General features: G+C 34.4%; 1 protein-coding gene across 1 annotated transcript in view; it reads right to left on the bottom strand.

Annotated features, from left to right (window-relative positions):
• The window catches only part of SGCZ (sarcoglycan, zeta), a 189,942-nt gene that overhangs the window by 27,625 nt on the left and 142,225 nt on the right, over positions 1–20,092 (bottom strand). The gene's annotated exons all lie outside the window — the stretch shown is intronic.

Raw genomic sequence — 20,092 nt, 5'->3', positions numbered from 1 at the left:
ATGAATAATAATAATAATAATAATAATAATAATAATAATAATAATAATAATAATAATAATTATTATTATTATTATTATTATTATTATTATTTTAATGAGAAAGAAAAAAGACAAAAAAATAATAAAGACCTGATTACTGCAAGTTGTTAAAATAGAAAACTCAAGAAACTGGCACATAGTGAACAGCATTATAAAATCAGTAATTCTCTTAACTCTCGGGCACAAGGACTGAATGCCTAACAGTCAGTTATACTACTCAATTTACATTTAATAGACAGCAATAGACCACCTATGTTGTTAGGCATCAAAAAGTTTGTGTCTTCTTTTTTCCCCCTGAACCCTATTGTCATGTGTGATTTTGTTGACTGATCTGTCCAATGCCATTGCTTTTGTCTTCCATTTACATAAACTTTGGGTGGTTTTGTTTTGGTTTTTTTGCAGGTGTGTTTGGTTTTGTTTGGGTTTTTTTGTGTTGTATTTGCATTTGTTTGTTTTTAATATATCTGTATGCCTGAGCTTTTATTTCTCTGAAGATGGTGTTCTGGACATGTACTGAAAATAGCCCAGAGCTACTATGTGAAAATCTTTCCAATAGAAAACTGCCAACAAAGATGAAAGAATTGAATAAAAAAACCATGTAAAACAGGCAATGCATTTACCTTCTAGTACTAGAAATAAGATTAAGGAATCTGTTTACAATAATTATAGTTGAGTAATAAATATTCTAGGATTAGCAAACATATTTCAATAACAGAAGTTTTCTTGTGTTCTGAGCCTTGAATTCTGAGCGTACTTAAAAATTGACCAACAATATCTTACAGTAGCTGTGTAAGAAGTGCCCAACAGATGTTGCACTCTAATTGTTACAACATTTTAAATGCAATTAAGTCTTCTCAATTCTTTAAATATTTAAAATATTTCATAAGTATTTTCAGAAGTTCTGGGTGTTACTAGAGATGGATATTTAGATATTTTTGCAGTTAACCAATAACATTTAGTAAACTGATTTTAACAGGATTTGAAAGCAGAATGAGGCTATAGGATGTTTAACTGCTAATACCATTTCACTGTGTTAAAGAGAAAATGTTTTGAGCAAGAAGCCGAAAAAGTGTAACTAAACAGTAAACTAAATGACTGTCAGAAAATCATCATTATTAGTAAATTTTAAACTCCACATTCATTTAACCTAAAAAAAGCCCAAAACAACAACCCAACAAACCAGAAAAAAAAAATAAATAAAACCACTTTTATTGTAAAATACTCAACTGCTATGGACTACCTAAGAAAAGAAGGAGGAATTTCTGAGACCAGTGAAGAAAAGTCCTAGGTTTTATCTTCAGCTTGGCAAAGCATACTGAAAACAATTTCAGTACAACTGCTGCCATGAAGATCTCACAAGAAATAAAACAATTTCACTTTCTAGAACCAAACTTTGCTAAGTGTTATGGACAACCACAGGAGGGAAAAAACAGCATATCTACTTACCTAAAAGTGCTGACAGACCATGTCAGCATAGCCAGGCTTTATTTCACTCAAAAGAAATCACCCTGATCTATAATGTCATGGAAGAAATTCTATGGGAGCTGAATATCAGAAATCAAAGAGTGTGCTTCCAGAACCCATTCACCTTTTTCATTAGAAAATTTAAGTACTTTCAAGATGAAGGACTTTTTGTATTTTTGAAGATGGCAAGGGAATATGAAGATGTAAACAACTGAGTAGAGTGCAGAATTGCCTGTCTCTTCTTAGGAGAACACAACAGCTGTAATGTTTGAAAGAGCAGAATAAATGCAAAGATGTTTAAAACATCACTGTAGTATGGCTCAGACAATCAATCAGAAGTGCCAAAGATAATAATAGGCAAAGACTGATAACAAAATATAAATGACAGTTGATTCTAAGCCAGCATTAGTATTTCCTTACTTTCAGCAGCATTTATTTAAAAGATGAGAAAATAAAAATTTAAAAAGAAAGAAGTTTCTCCATGTAAACTGAAAAATACAGGCAGGTAGAATTAAGGATAAACTGATGTAATTAAAAATATAATTAAAACTCAAAACATAGCAAATGTGCTTCGTTTTATATTTGGAGATAAAATCTTATGGGTTTTTTTTTTCTTTTCATATGGCTTCAAATGTGAAATCCATAATTTCTTATGGTAAATACTTTCTTCTCAAAAAATATGCATTCTACAAGTTCAAGAATATCTCTGATTCCTTTTATTTTATACTGGAAGAAAAAGAGACACTTAAAATTATCTTTTTTTTTTTTTTAGTAAGAAAGGTGAAAGAGATCAGCCAGCCAGAATTTACTGATGTGTTTCCAGCAGTTAAACACCAGGATCAAGAAAAAATGAAAAGGGACTGTACTGTTTAGGTTTTAATTTACCATATGTAAATTTGTAGTGATTTGATGGGGAGTTAGATTATGTAGTTCAGCACTGCTTAGGAAATGGCACTACAAACATACCTTTCTGTGAATAACAATAATATAAAACAGGATTCAAAGTGAATATTATGCTTTTTAAATGAAAGAAATACATCTTAGATATTTAATAATTTACAAAGTTAAAACAATTACTTTCATACAATCATTTTGGTTGGAAAAGACCTGTAAGATTGTCAAGACCATTTACCTCGCTCTGCCAAGTCCATCACTAAACCATGTCCCTGAGCACTGTATCTACACATCTTTTGAATACTTCCAGGGATGGTGACTCAACCACTTCCCTGGGTAGCCTGTTCTGGTGCCTGACAACCCTTTCAGTGAAGAAATTTTTCCTAATATATAATCTAAACCTCCCCTGGCACAACTTAAGGCCATTTGCTCTCGTTCTCTTGCTTGTTCCTTGGGAGAAGAGACCAACATCCACTTTGCTACAAATAAGACAAGCATCTATGAACTGTATTCCCTGACTTATAGAATCATAACCAGAACCTACTTTGAGATGAGTGAAAGTCTAGAGAAAGATGAATGAATAAAAAAAAATAAATATTATAAAATAAAGTAATTAAAAAAAAAAAAAAAAAAAAGTAGTTAGGGAACTGAATTCCAAGGAACATGACTTAGAATAGATAGCAATAAAAAGTGAACTTTTCAGAGGAAATAAAATAGCAAGGGCACAGAGTATGTGCAAAGGATCTTAAGTGAAATGGAATAAAATTACTTTCACCTCCAGCTTCCAGTGGAAGAGAATGTAAAGACTTCACTAAAAAAGGCATACCTCTAAAGGCCAAAGAATACTATTCACTATAGAGTTTGATGAAGAAAACTCATGAAGGAAAAAAAGTCAGATAAAAAGGCCAAAAGTCCAATTTTGTATTTATAGAAAAACCTCTTTATATATAGTAGATTTATAAACACCAGACCCTTAAAATGTACTTATTAGACACAAAGCAAATCAAAGTGAACCTTCCACTACAAGCAAAACTAGTCACACAGCCCTGCTGAAATTGAATAGTTACAATTCTGTGAGACCAGTATAAAATACTCATTTCTGCTCCATTTACTGTTTTTTTTTTTTAAATTAAGCCTTTAGGAAATAATAAGATTCATAAAAACAATGGAAGCATAATGTTGCATCTTTGGTGTCAGATTATAGGTATTTGCTTATGTATGGGAATGTTGAGGAAATGTTGTCATTTAATTAATCATCAAATAATCCTTTTGTAATTTCTTAGTTAGTTCACAAAACAGCACTGGTACCTTTCAATGACTTAGTAATCAACTAACATTAAAAGACCATCAGTTGAGCATATTGATTAGTAGAGCTAATTCTTTTTGGGGGAAATAATACCTGCTAAAGTGTTGAGGAATCAAGAATTAAAATCTAATAAACTATCTCGCTGTGAAAAATGAGCCATATATTAGCATTATCCCTCTCCACATCACCCTTCTAAGCAAAACACCTCAAATGTACTGACAATGGTACTGTGTAGTATTCTGATGTGTATGAATTATATGGCATGGCAGAGTCACAGGCACAGTTGAATCTTACTGTCGATATTTCTCTAGGTTTTTAGAAATGTCAACACTAACATTATGTAAGTATCGGACTGTAATACCAATTTGTCCTCTGATAGAGTTTAAAGAAGTGTTTGTATAATAGTTATCATTTTTGAAGCTTGCGATCACAAGGTTTAACAGAGATATAGGAGTAATTAATCAAGATTGCTTTACCATTGAAGAAACCTTGAGAACACAGACTTATTTTCTGTAATTTTAATTGCAATAACCCCAACCAATTCTTGATTATTTTACCTTGCGTAAGCTAAAATGTAAAAATGTCCCTGTGAGATTAGAAAGCTGTTGTTCAACACTAAGGCCTTGGAAGAGCTTATCAGTGCCAGACTGAAAAATAAAATAAATTCAGCTAGGCAGATCAATTATTAGAAAAGGCCACTGAAAATTCTTCTTGCTTACTTTTTAAAAGCCTAGTTATTATAATTTATCTTGGGCTGATTAGAAACCCAAAGGAGTCAGAATGCACCTTCAAGATAACATGTTAATTGTGCAACTCTTCAATATAAATAATAATAAATGGCTTGAAATGTAATTTAGCAAGGTACTTGTATTAAAAAACATAATGCAACTGGGTTTTTGCCATGGAGGTGTACACAACTAAAATAAAAGTAAGTAGTTTATTTTGAGAAAACATGATTGGCGTGACTGCTGCAATTTCGATCTTGTGGAGTCCCTCAGAAGAAAAACGGACAAATTAAACATTTCAAATATGATAACAATGTGGCCATATTGAAGGTATACAGTCTGACTAGATGCAGCTTTTAACTTGTAAACTAAAACATGAGCATCAATGTCTCCATAGGTAAGCCATTATTAAAAAGAAAATTCTAAAATGAACTATTTATATTCATTACTCAAGGCCCTTGAACATAACTAATGTTTGGTTGATATTTTCTGTATGGCAACGTTACTAAAGCAAAACTTCTACTAAGATTTTCATTTAGATAAGAATGAGTTACCCTATAAATTAAAACTCAGCAACTTCAGTGTGATAAATTTTTATAAGCAAATGACAACTCCAGAGAGTACTTGTAAAACTGCAGGTCAGTATTTATCTCCTTGTGTGTAATCTTAAATTCAATTGAGTACAATAATTTGAAACATTGTTTCCTAATGGTGGGACATTACGACATCTCTTGCTTTGAACTGCAAATGAAACTTGATTATGCTTACGTGTTCTCTTGCTCATTTACCTACTTCTTTGAAGGCTCACACCCAAATTCTACGTTTGGCCACCACTTGGTTTACTTTGCTGAAAAAGTCCATCTATTTGAATAAATTTTGAGCTGAAATTAGTAGTAATATAATTGGAAATGGCTATTCTAAATACAACTTCTGAGATGAAAAGAGTCTACATATTTAAATGGAACTGCTGAGAAGTCACATTAAAATTGAGTATCTCTTAAAAATACAAATGGAATGGGAAAATATGCATAGGGTCTAAAAAGAACAAGTTTTAAAATAATAATTTTCATAGTCTTTTAGTTTTTTCCTCTATGATGTATGACAAATGGAGGTACACATGAAAATAAAAATGATTAGCTGAACCATTTTCTGCTTGGATTGATGCAGTCTCCTTGAAAAGTTAAAACAGCTAGATGTATTAATAGATTTAAAGTTTACATTTAGATTTCACAGGAAAAAATCTGAAAGAGCAAAAAAATAATATTTTTCCAGATATATGTAATACTCTAGTTTTACATTTTTCATAAAATGGTGGCTGGGTTCACACTAGTGGAATATAGAGCAAAAATTCTCCTTGTCTGCACTCAAAAAACTGAATTTTAAGGGGTTTATTTTTGTATTTAATAGACAATTAAAAGACTGTATTTTCACTTTGTTGTAGAAGATAACCCTAGGACTTGCAACACACTAAGGCTTACGATCTAATGAATAGTTAATCAGTTACTATACAGAATTGCTGTTTCCTTGATGAAAAATGAATGAATCAATGCATGAGAGGACTATCAAACAACAGTCAGTAGCTTCATAACCATGGGATGCACCTTGGATGTAAAAGAATGGGACATTAAGCTGGATATCCTGAGTACAAAATAAAGGCTTTAACTTCAAGGGTAATTAAACTACCTTATAATTTTACCTTGAATTTTACAAAAAACAGATTTAATATATTTCTATGAAATACAACAGAAAATTTCTAGAATCTGAAGGGGGAAAACATGAAAATGAGAAAATGGCTTTTCACTTGGTTTCAAAAACACTCAGCAAAAATTTCCCATTTCAAAGCTTTCTGAAAATTCCATAGCATACTGCTGCCTACCTACAAAACCTAGCTGGGAATGTCTATCCCATTTGTGTCCAAAATCTCTAAAACAAAATAACTAAGGATTTGCTTTTTATAAAAGAAAAGGGTATTGTCCTTTAGTTAAGATATTCCATACATAAATGGTTTGGTTTTGAAAAGTCAACAGTTCAAAGGAACTTACTAGGAGATTCTCCATTAACCCCAGACATATCATTAGTTGCCTAAATTAGAAGTAAAGACTAATTATATCTTATCTTTAGTCAAAAAAAGGAAATTGCCATCTCTAGAGGTTAGTTTACTGATGCTGATGCACAATCTAAGCACATTGACATTTTTGTCTTCAACATCTTGTCAGCAGTCAACACATCTGAATTTTTCCTAAACTGGGAAAGCGTCTTTGGAAATCTCATTTTAACTATATCAGAAGTCATCTAAGTTATTTGTAGCATTAAAACTAATTCATTGGTTGCCTTATATAGATTTTAGGAGCCAGTTCTTTATGCCATATTTAAATGTGCTCTTATTTCTATTCTCTACTTTGCCATTACTGCAGCATACTGAAAAATTATTATGATTATGTGATAATTACTCCTGCATTCTTCCAATTTAATACATTATTTTATTTAAGCAAAATGTAGCTACAAAGCAGCAGGACTATTATCTGCATTTTTTTAATAGCTCTACTATAGCATTTTTACTGTTTAGGAATTAACATGCCATTGATAAATTATAAACAAATGTTTAGATAACTGCATTTGTGCACCCTGCAGAGGGTACTAATACACATATAGAAAGTCCATTATATGCAAATATATAGTATGTATTATAAAAGTCACTGTAAACATAATTTCAAATATTTCTGAATTAATGAAACAATGAAAACATGTTACAAATCTTTGCATGTATTCTGATAATGCTGAAAAGGAGATAAGTTGATACAACACATTTTGATGCCTATTAGACCAAAATAAAACAAAAATGTTAGTATCCCCAATTATTGAAAGCCATAATTCTTCTTTCAGATATGAGAAATAAATGAAGCTACACTATCAGTTCCTTTAAGAAGGTTGTTAAAAAGTTTCCATTTGATATTACCATAGTTATCTTGATCATCACCTATTATGACTGCCCTTTTATTTCTGCTCTTTATTAATATGCTGGTTTTCTCTCTAGTAGTAAATTATGCAGATGAGTATAGCACATTCAAACCCAGCATTACTGCAATGCAAAAGGGTAAATGAGTTAACTTAGATAAGTATTTACTGCAGTTTTAAATGGAAATTCTGCAGCTGTGAGAGATCAGGGGAATGTGAAACAGTAATTTTGTCACTTAGTATTCACACCTTCAAGTCAGCATAGCAGTGAAGCAAGTATTTAAATTTGGCAACAAAAAGGAAGTGGGTGTATTTTAAATCAGTTAACTGCAATGACTGTAAACCACCAATGGTCATTTTAGCAAACGTGTGCCTATGGCAATTTGTATTAATCAGAGAAAAGACAGCAGATTTTTCCCATGGAAAGGTTACTGAAACATACTGCAATATGCAAAAAATGGCCAAAAGACACATATTTTGCCAAAGATTCAGATGTTTTTGCAGACAAGAACCAGACGAGAGTTGCCACACACCTTGCAGGGGCTTGGGATGAGGGTTTATGGCAGCAATTTGCTGCTAGTTCTACCAGTCTGTCTTCAAGATGGGACTGAGCTGGTCCAGAGTCGTTTATCAGTGCCAGTCTCAATATTCCCTTCTATGCCATCAAGGAGAAGCATCAGGATTCATATTACAACCACAATTCAGATTACCTGGCAAACCTTGTAACAACCCAGCTCTGCTTGAGTCTTGTGGTGTAACTAATCTAGTCTTCGCTCTTTTTCTGATTGTGAGTCAGGAGAGGCTCAAAAATCATGCTCTCATCACTGCTGCAGTCCACCTATCACAAATTCACCAGAATACTTTCAAAATTTAAGCACTCTTCATTGCCTTGCTACATCCCAAGACATGCCTGGTTAAAATTAGCAAAGCAGACTTTACTTCTGCATAAAAATTCAGTGAGGTCAGCTACCAGAAAAACATGTTATTCAAGCTTAAGAAATGATAGGTTTTCTATTTCCAACTATCAACAACAGAATTTAGCAGGCTCAGAGATACGTGCAGAGACAAAAAAAGATTATTTTTCATTACCTTCGGATCAACTTGAAGAGGTATTTCTACGTATTACACAGTTAGCAAACTGTCATGATGCTTACCAATCCAGCCTTTCAGCTTTCGCTGAAGAGAACCTTACTTGGAAAGACCTCTATTCTTTTATTCTTAAACCTTACAAAGTAATTTATTGGTTTTAGACTCAGTCTTCCTTGTCCTTCAGTCTTCCTCTGGCCTCCAGACATCGAATCACTGGAAATAATGTGTTCTGTTTTTTCAGTAGGATGGTCACTCTGCTCCTTTCCTTGCTTTGTATTAAAAGTTTCTTTTGATGTCTATACTAATTTTTCACATTAATGCTTTTCCAGAATAAAATTGTTTTGAGTTACTGTTATATTTGCTGTCATGAAAGATTTAAAAAAAAAAAAAATAGAGCATTTTCATTAAAACTTCAAATTCAGAAACTCTAATTGGTCTTTTGCTTTCATCTTAAAGCTAAATATAAACCAGGGAGGTAAGACAAAGAATGAGAATAAGAAAAAAATTTCAACTATAAAAAGCCTGAAAAAAACCCTGACATTTAAAATATGAAACAAACTTGATAGTAAGTACTTTTTCTGCATAGTATGCTTTATCTATTGTGTTTTCTCTGCTCCACACTGAGAGTGTAAAAACAGATTTAAAAAGTAGTCCATCATTTGGCAATGCTGCTAAGATTAAAATAGCAAAAACAGTAAGACTGGTTTGCTTGATAGGAAAATAAACATTTTTTAAAAAGGTATTTCCTTTTGATGTTTAATGAGAAAAGACTTTCAGATGTAACTACCTCATGCTTTCAACCATAAATTGGAAAAGGAGTTTTTCAAGTGAGCCTGGCATTGGGCTACTGCCAGTATTTTGCTTTGTTGATCCAAATACTTTGAAATCTTCATGTGCTGCTGTATCTAAACCTTTGACCACCATAACATGCTTGCTTTGCAGACAGTGATGCAGAAAAGGACATGAAAAAGCACTATTCCTAGTTACACCATAAGTGACATAACCTGTAGTACTTGCTGTTGCTTCTATCACATTTCATGCATCAGGTTGGCTGAGAATGATGACTTAAGGGCAAAGTCTGCACTTGAGCTAAATGACCTTTTGGTATTTGTAAAGGAATAAGGCTTCCTGGAAGAATGGAAAGGTATTTGTGTGTTCATGATTGTGTGTGCGTGCATATGTGTGTGTGTGTCTATGCTCCAGCAGTTTTTATCTAGCATGCTTGTTTTCTTTTCATGCATGTTCCAAATGTTTTACAAACCTGCTATCCAACAGCTTCACTAAAAATCAAGATACTTGCTACAGAACAGTTACCATAAATCTGAATTCTAATGTTTTCTAAGTAGGAGCAGACAGATATATCCCAATATACCCATTATCGATATTAGTATTGACAGGATCAACACAAGTATTATTCATACATTAAAACAGTAAAATGTATGGCATGCATATTAATTTATCTGTGAACATATCACACACCATCAGGAAACACTGACACTAGGTTTTAGTGTGGGCTACCAATTATGATATGATGATTTCTGAATCAAGATTTCACCAGTTGCTTTACCTTGCTACTCTCATTTAACCTATCCCTTCTTGTAGTGAAATGCGCTTATTCACCCAGCTTTCTCATTTGAACAGAATTTTACCTCAAAGTGAAGTTGAAAATACATACCAGTATATACCACAGTCACAAAGTATTAAAATGTGACAAATAATATAAAGTATCTAAAATTATTTTTAAAAAAATTAATATAATAGTTGGGGCTGGAGGGGACCTTAAAGATCATCTAGGTCCAGTCTCCCTGAATGGACAGCGAAACCTCCCAATCAGACCGGGTTGCTCAGAGCCCCATCCAACCCAGCCTTGAAGACTTACAGGCAGGGGGTATCCACAACTTCCCTGGGCAACCTGTTCAGTATCTCACCACTCCCACAGTAAATAATTTCTTCCCAATCTACCCTCTTCCAGTTTAAAGCCATTCTCCCTTGTCCTATTGTTGCACACCCTGGTAAAAGCCCCTCCCCAGCTTTCCTGTAGGCTTCTTCAGGTACTGAAAGGCCACTATAAGGTCTCCCCAGAGCCTTCTCTTCTCCAGGCTGAACAACCCCAGCTCTCTCAGCCTGTCTTCACAGGAGGTGCTCCAGCTCTCTGATCATCTTCATGGCCCTCCTCTGGACTCACTCCAAGAGCTCCACGTTCTTCCTGTGTTGGGGGCTCCAGAACTGGACACACTACTCCAGGTGGGGTCTCACAGTTCTATGTGAATAATACAGCTACATTTAACATTTAAAATAAAGTTAATACAGAGATGACTTCTTACAAATAAGCAGGAACTTATAAGAAGTGTGCCATATAATAGTGACAGCTGCAAAGAGTAGAGCATTACTCCTACAGTTAGAAAGCACAAAGCTTTTTGAATTTACATTAGTTGTCTTGTGACTAGAGATAAAAAGAAAATATCTGATCATATCTAAGGCTCATTCATTGCTGTGATCATTAAGTTCAAGACCAAATCAGGATCAACCAGCTCATTTTCAACAGATGTTGGTATAATCTGTTCTTTAGAAGAAAATTAAAGAGATTCTACCTTCTCTACAGGCAAACTATATAGTGTTTTGTTATTCTTTCCAATAAAAGGTCTTGGAGCTTTGTTTGTTTGATTGTTTTTAAACTGATAGAGAACATCCCTTGTATAATACAATACCATATTCCCTTTGATATTGCTTTCTTCAAGCTAAACAGCATCATCTTTTTCTCTCTTCCCTCAGAGATCATGCTTCTGGACAACTAATCAATCTCATGCCTCTGGATTCTATCCAGTTGTTTACTGAACAATAGTACACCAAATTTAACTAAGCTATTTAGAGAGGACCTTGCCAGTGTTGAATAGAGCAGAAAATCTGCAGGCTCTACTCATGCTTACAAATTCTAGCCTCATATTTTACTTTCTTGCATCATGTGATGCTCTTCAGCTTGTGATCCAAAATCCTTCCTAAATCTTTTTTTCTGAAAACTCTTGTGAGTCTTACTTATGAAATCTCTGAGGTTTTAAAAATGACCCTTGGAGCTGAATTTGATTTTGTTTTGCTGTTGTCTTTCCCTGTAACTTTCAAACAGGAGATACTCTCATTACACAGTAGTTGCCCTCTCTCAGATTTCCTTCCATCTTCATACTCTCATTTCCTCCCTACTGCTCAACAACACTTCTTATGTTACCTTTTCAACACTGACATCCTTATAATTTACAAATCTTTTGCACAGTCTGCATCTTGATCTTTTTTTCTTAACAGGTATCTGTCTCTGTAGTATCAAAAAACAAGCCCCCGAATATTCCAAAATGCTGTCACGAGGCCCTTTACATTAGATTGATTCTTTTTCTTTATAAAAAGGTTTATCTGTATAATCTTTTGATTTGGTGGTCAACATAACCACATAGGTTCTTGCCTTCTCAGTACCCATGAAGTATAAATCCATTTGCATTTTGAAACTCAGAGCAATTATACATTTTTCAGATGCATCTTTTTATGCCTGGATATTGACAGGTTATGTGTAATTTCTTTTTATGAGACTATTTTTGCCACATATAATTTCATTTATTTTATAGAATATATGCTGATTTTTGTCACTCTTTCTTCTGGAATTTACATTATTCATTCAGAATTCTTGTACATTTCTATCTAAACTTCTTAATCTTCATAAATACATACATACTCCTATACTTTCCGAACACCAAGCAAAGCTACATTTTTATATACTTCTAATTCAAATATAAAAGCCTATACACATGATGACATTTTTCTAGAACCAAAATGATGGCTTATTATGTGTCTTGGTGTGCTGAATTTAATCCTGTCAGACACTGTGAAATGTAAACACATCATTAGCCACAACGAGGAGAGGAATTTAAATTCACAATGTAGGCTGAAGCCTGCAGGCCATATTTCCGTGGTGATATATATTTAGGGTTTTTTTGGAATTGCTTCCTGTGGGTTATTCCTAGCTTATAGGATACTGCTATGAATAAGCTCTGAGATGCATTGCAGAGCAGAAATTATTTTAATCCATTATTTTCACAGCTTTGACTGCATACCTGTTATATAATTAGATCTATGGACAAGTGAAGTCCAAGATGCTAAAGGTGGAAATGTGCTAACTTTTCCTCTGAGTAAAGCTTGTTTTAAACTGACACTGCCATGGACTCAAATAGTACCTCCCTGTGAGGATTTCTGTACTTATTATTTCTGCTACTTTGTACCTAAGTTTAGAGTCAAGACTTTCCCACTCATTCATGGAAGTTTTGAAAATATATTATGTATGTCATGCCATATTATTGTATAATCTCAGCATGCAGTTTACGTTTATGGCTACTAAATATATTAGCTCATGTATATTTTTTGGGAAAAGTCAGATGCCTGCAGTATTTTCTAAATATGTAATACTATTCCTCCTGTTCCGAAGGCTTTAGAAATTAAAATCCAAATTATCTCATCTTCTAGTATCTAATGAGAATACTATTCCAGGACAAGATATTTTTTGCCTGTAGTATCATCACTATAGGACAAATATTTGGATCCAAATACTCCTTTCATTGACCCTAAATCCAACAGTGCTTTGCAGCCTGACCTTTATCTCCAACAACGGAACTTTGTTTCCAGGCAGAAATAAATCACAAGCAAGTATTTTAAGGCAAGAATGAAAACGGGCATGTTGGACCTCCTTTTTGATTTACCTTTCTCTCCTGTGAGTAGTTGTATCTTAAAAACAAAGATGGGTCTGACTGCTGTCATTTAAATGTGTATTTTCAAAATTAGCAAAGCCCAAGGGCATGTGAGTGTCAGGCTTAGCTCAGGTTTTAAATACTTATAATTTTACTACAAAACTTGATTCCAATTAATATCCAGGTCCTGCATTAAAACCTAGGGAATGTTTAGTATGTGTTTTCCGAGCAAGCTGGATGGGTTTGATTAAAGAGTTATCTCAGCTTACTACAAATAAGGTAATATTCCACTTTGACTGTTACATAGACCATGTGGATTTACCTGGTATGATGCAATTCAGAGCTTCAAAATTAGAACTACTTTAAATTGCATCACTTGACTCTGCACAGTTCTTCAACAGGTAATGTGAAATAGAATTGGAAATTTGACACAGATATCGGCAGCTTTTCCTAAATATATTCATTCTTACATTGGACACAAATAATAAATAACTTAACCTTGGTGTCAAAAGTTTAATGTGAAAACCAGATTAAATCTGAAAGTTAGAATCAGTGTCTGTATGAATACTACTTTCTAAGAGTAGTCTAGTCTCTTCACTAACTTTGGGAAGCTACTGGCTGTGTTCTGCCAAGGAACAGCTCACATAAGTACAGACTCAGCTCACAAACAAAACCTCTATTTAATACAATTTAATAGATTACAGCCCAAAAAGAAAGGATTAAAATCAGTCATATCTTTTACCTGATGTTGCCATGAAAAAATGGAGAATAAAAAAGTTGAATATGGAAGGAGAGGTATTCAGAAACAACGGATTATAAACAGTTTGACTCTCTAGGTACAGGATGACTTTACCTAAACATCAAAAAAGTGTCATTTTTATGGGTTGTTTTTTTTCCTTCCTTTTCCTTTTTCTGCCTGACTGAACACTGGCTCCTTCTATGTCTCTACCTATAATACAGCTTTGTTGAGTATTTTTCTGTAAGAAATTAAACATATTTTCCTAGGCTGGCAGAACTGCTTGCACATTTGTCTGCTTTTGGGTCTACTGCCTTTTCAGAAAGACGTCTTCTGTTGAGGCTTCTTCCTCTTTGGATAGACTCACTCGAGATGACCCTAAGTGCAGCCTTCAGCCTGCTGTCTCAGTTGAGGTGGGAGATGGTGATACATGTGGCAACAAAAACACAGGGCTCACTAACAGGTTAGTGACTATGAAAGTGGCTAAGAATAGTCAGACAGCAATTAGGACTTCTCTCCCCAAAGTGATGGCAGGATTGTTAGTCCAGATGAATTCTTCTACACCAATTCATGCAGCATGGGAAATAAACAGGAGGAGCAGGACACCATTGTGCAGCAAAAAAACTGCCATAGTTGCCATCATGGAAACCTGGTGGGATGACTCAAAACGGGAGTGTGGCAATTAATGGCTACCACCTCTTCAAAAGGGATAGGCAAGGAAGAAGAGGTGGTAGGGTGGCCCTCTATATTAGAGAGATATATGAATGCCTAAAAGTTAACAAAAGTGACAATAGGATTGAGTCCCTATGGATAAGAACCAAGGGGAAGACCAACTAGGGCTATATAGTGCTTGGAGTCTGTTACGGACCACCCAACAAGGATGAGGAGGTGGATGAAATATTCTATAAGCAGTTGGAAGAGGTTTCACAATTGCTACCCCTTGAAGTGGGGGACTTCAACTTCCCAGATGTCTGCTGGAAATAGACACAGCAGAGAGAGAACAGTCCCAGAGGTTCCTGGATTCCATGGAAGATAACTTCCTAATGCAACTGGTGAGGAAGCCAACCAGGAAGCGTGCTCTTCTGGACTTGATGCTTGTGAACAGAGAAGGACTTGTGGGGGAAGTAACAGTTGGAAGAAGTTGAGGGCATAGTGACCATGAACTTAGAAGGTTTTCAATTATTTCAGAAGTAAGGATGGGGGTCAGTAAAACTGTCACCTTGGCAATGGCACCCAGGCCTGTATTAGAAATAGTGTGAAAAGCGGGACCAGGGATGTGATCATCCCTCTGTACTCGGCATTGGTGAGGCCACACCTTGAACACTGTGTCAAGTTTTGGGCACCTCAAAACAAGAAGGACATTGAGGTGCTGGAGTGTGTCCAAAGAAGGGCAACAAAACTGGTGAAGGGCCTTGAGAACAAGTCTTATGAGAAGTGGCTAAGGGAGCTGGGGCTATTTAGTCTGAAGAAAAGGAGGCTAAGGGGAGACCTCATAACCCTCTACAACCACCTGAAAGAACATTGTAAAGAGGTAGGTGCTGGTCTCTTCTCACAAGCGAATGGCGATAGAATGAGAGGAAATTACCTCAAGCTGTGACATAGGAGCTTTGGACTAGACATTAGCCAGAACTTTTTCACTGAAAGGGCTTTCACACATTGGAACATGCTGGTCAGGGAGGTAGTTGAGTCATCATCCCTGGATGTGTTTAAAAGTCATCTAGATGTGGCATGTAGGAATATGGCTTAGTGCTTGGTAAAGTAGGGTTAATGGTTGGACTTGATGATCTTTAAGTTCTTTTCCAACCTAAGTGAATCTATAATTCTATGATTCCTGAGACAAATCATTCTGTTCCTTGGTATGCTTTTGCTCAAGTGCCAAAATTAAAAATCTTTCTTTTGCAAACTGTTACTAGGTAAATTTATTCCTCCAATAGTCTACATAGTCATCTGCATGTTGATGTAAGTTTATACTGCATGTAATCTGAGCTGCCTGGATGCAGTTCCTTTAACTAGAAGATGTAAATCTATTTGTGCAATATCCTGGTCTCACCACTTCTAGTCTGCCTAGAAAATTTCCACTTCATAGACATCTTGGAGTTCACATTTATATGCTTGTAATCAGCTCTGTAGTTGTACCTCAGAGTAATGCTCTGGCAGGTTGTTCTGTTGCCAAGTGGTTAGACTCCTGCAATAACATCAACTTCAATCAGAGCTCTCATATAGACAAGCCAGGATATTAAGTGCTTCCTTGAGATCTAAATAAGCTTATCAGAAACCTTATTCATGCGGTACATTTTGGGGTACTTACTACAGTAGTCACTACTGAGGAAACACAGAAATTCTATATATGTAATATATTTTTATAGGTTTAATCCAATACGGTAGTTTTACTGTGGTCTGTTAATTTGGCTGTGTAAACCAGCTTAAAGTGATTGAGAGCTTCCCTTCATCTTGTTCTACTTCATTCTCCAAAAACCATCCATCCTGAATAACAATCCAGCAACTGAATGTGGCCAAACCTAACATCCTTCCCATTCATACTGAAATTCCTATTCAGTCTTTGAAGGCTCTAGATGTATGTCTACTGTAATAATAACATATATAAAATAATAAATTATTTTTCTACACTTCAGTACTTGTTATTCCAGCCTAACTTGCAAGTTACATATATACCTTTATATTTCAGTCATTTCCATTTTATAGCTGTAAGCCCTATTTCTACCTTATCATTTCCTTTTAACTAATCTAGAAGATTGTTCTATATTTCATTAACCGCAGACTCACAGACCTACAGATTAATCTTCAAATAAAAACTGAAGTACCCGATGCACTCCTCTGCGTGTTAATTCTGGATATTATTAGAATAGAAGTATGCAGGTATCTTCTGAAGTTTTCCTGATACATCAAGGTTCTAACCTTTCATCTAGAGAAGTAAATGGCTTTCATCAGGCCCTACTGAACTCACTCTATGTGCATACTTTATTGTAATGAGAAAGATACTTGTAGCCCTTTGAAGACTTTTCCCTGACACTGTTCTGGTGTCACAGTGGATTTAACCTACACATGTCTTGCTATTAATCTGAGAAAGTTTCCATTAAAACTGAAGTATGGTATTTTCTGTCCTTCTCTGACTTCCAGTTTTCTACATAACTTTGCATAACAATGCAAACACAAAGTGATTTTCAGTTAATTATATCAGCTTACGCGATACAGACATGGAGCTCCACATATTGAAAGAGTTTTGTATTTCAAAAAATTGTGGAAATAGCTGAACTCTATAGAACTATTACCAACATCTTGGTAAAACATTAAATGACAAGTTTTGAATTAGCTTCTTATTTATTTTTAGAGAAAAAAAATATTACTGTTAAGGTATTAATTATAATTATTTTTTAAAAATAAGTTTATCCATAAAAAACTTAACATCCTTTGCTAAAACAAATTGTAGCAGTCAGACAGCAATAAAAAATGAAAGAAAATAAGCCAGCAGTTAAGAAAGTAATAGGAAACTCCATAAAGATGAGTAATATTTTCCAAACAATCTAGACTGGGTTATTTAGAAAAAGTAATACAGCTTATTTTCTGCATCTAGAAAACATAATTGGATTTGATTTCAAAACAGGGTTTGGATGGAAGACATATGTGTTTTAATTTGCAAATCCATTTTTACCTTGGCTTTTAAAAAACGTTACTAATAAAAAGCCACAAATGCAAGCACAACTAATTTAGAAGGAGGTATGTGAACATGTAAAAAATCAAGTTAAAGTATCATTTTTATGGGTTTTGAAAGAAGGGGAAGTAATAAATCATGGTTAAATAACGAATGGTACAGCAAAGTCTGAATAAAGTATATAGGTTAGACGAAAGTGTAGGCGACAATGTCATAATAAAATCACAGTCTCTTCTCCTTTAAATATCACAGAGAAATACTCTTGAACAAAACAAAATGTTTGCATAATTTGGATAAAATATTGTAAGTTTGATGGGAAAAAAGTAGTTCCTGATAATGTGCTCTTAGCTTTAACTAAGCAAACCACTTCAAAAGGCAGAGGCAAAAAACAACCTCACATTGTCAAAAAAGTAGGTGTTTTGCATAGAATATAACTAGACCACTTCCACTTTGCTTAGTACTTCTAATACAGTTGCTAACTACAAGTTTGGTTTAAGAAACAAGAGGAAGAGGAACTTTACTAATGGAGACATACAGTGGAAGTTTTTATAGAAAGAATTACAACAGAAAAATGTATACAGAGCTAGGCCTCCTTAATCTCTTTTCTCAAAAGTACTCTGGCAGGATAAAGCTGAGTTGTGACATATGCTTGCATTCTCACTGACGAGCATGACCAATATGATGAAATAGAAAATTAAAGCAAAGAGCGGAAAACTTTGTATTAAGAAATAAATAACAGAAGTAAAAGCCAAACATCATCCTGTTCTGTCACTACAGAGGGAGTGAAGACAACTTTATGATGCTATAGATGCCGTCAATTCACTGGGACAGGGTGAATATAAGGGATGGAGAAATGTTTAACCACGTGCAGAAAGGAATCTGTGCACCCACCAGAAACTCAGCTCGTGATTCCTGCTTGTTTCCCAGCCCTTTGGCAATATATTTACTTCATACTTCTCTCTTCCCTCCCTACAAAGCTCTATGGATACATGTTAACTTTGGCAGCCAAAGGCATCCCAGCACAAAAGGGACAAGAGTCAGCTGCAATTCTAATGGCTCTGTCTATCAAAGGAAAGTTTGAAGCTTTTTTTTCTTCTTTTCTTGAATGATACGGTAGAAAAGAGCTAACACAATTAAAAGCAAAAGCAAGGACATAAGAAAGAATAAAAAGTCTAAATTAAATCATCCCACTGCATAATTTTAAAGTGAGACACTCTTAATAGGGAAATATATAGCTGCAATTTTTCTAAAACAAGAAGTACTACTTCTGACTCTGTACTTTTCTTATCTGGGAAATATATTGCTATCTGAATTACTAGTCTGCTTCTACTATACCTTTCTCCCTGGAATGGGCTGCCTACATAAAAAATTACAAATAAAAATGCAACAAAATAATCTATGAGAAACTGTAAACTCAATCTTTCCATGTTTTATTAATCAATATTTTTTTTTATATTCTCTTATGAGTATTTAAAAAATAAGCTTTTTAAAGCTGAGCATTACCAAAGCATTCTTATGAATTGAGAAAAAAAATCAAACAAAATAAATCCCACATTGCCATAATGGTTTCTAAATGCCCATGCAATAGGGAGACTTTAGAAAATTAATTACCAAAATGCATCTTTTTTTGGGCCCATTCACAGTGAAGTGTTTCCAAAGAGACATGATTCACAGCTAAGCAAGAAAATAAAATCAGGTTTGCATTGTAGTACTGCACTTAATTAACTACATATGAGCGTTTCATCTCCAAACAATCACAGCTTATTTTTGCTTTTTGACATTGATTTTTTTTTAATATTTTTTTTTCCTGTTTTTCCACAACTCTTTTCCTCTCTTCACTCCAAGGCATCAAAACACAGGCTTGAGAAAAATATACTTTTTTTTTTTTTTTTCTGGTTGTTGTTTGACATGATGCCTTGCCAAGTTCCATCAGTCATAACATGTCATATCAGTAATGCAGTCTGATTGATGCAACTCACAAGGACTCATGATCTTTCATGTGTTTGCTGAGGAATTTAAAGGTATCACAAAATTCGAAGAGCTACTATATGAAAGATAGATTCTGCTATTTTATTTTTCCATGAAGGTAGATATATTTTTTTTACCCTCTTGGAGATTTTTTTTCAGTAATTTTCTTGAGATTGCATGGTTCTTACAACTTTTAGTCCCAGTTGGGAAATCTGTGTCAAATAATTTTGGCTTTAGACCAAACTCAACAGTGAAGCATAGATGTCTCATTATAGCTTTATTATTTGGCTGCAGATTAGTACTTATGCTGCAGAAAGCCTTTTAGGGATACTGAAACTGGGATATGAGGTTATTTTATCTAAGCTTTTCAGAAATGCTCATTCATTTAGAAATCTAATACTCTTCTCTGCATTCTATGGAATGATAATTTTTTCTCTAATGAGATGACAGAAGGGTTAACCTAAAGAGGGCCCTAGGGATTTAAAGCATAAAATTTTGAAACTAGACTTTTATAGCCTCATTATA

This window comes from Chaetura pelagica, unplaced genomic scaffold (genome assembly GCF_000747805.2).
Source record: "Chaetura pelagica isolate M959 unplaced genomic scaffold, ChaPel_1.0 scaffold67, whole genome shotgun sequence".
NCBI classification, from domain to species: domain Eukaryota; kingdom Metazoa; phylum Chordata; class Aves; order Apodiformes; family Apodidae; genus Chaetura; species Chaetura pelagica.
Note: the sequence above shows the minus strand (reverse complement) of the source record. Positions and strands in the feature narration are given on the sequence as shown.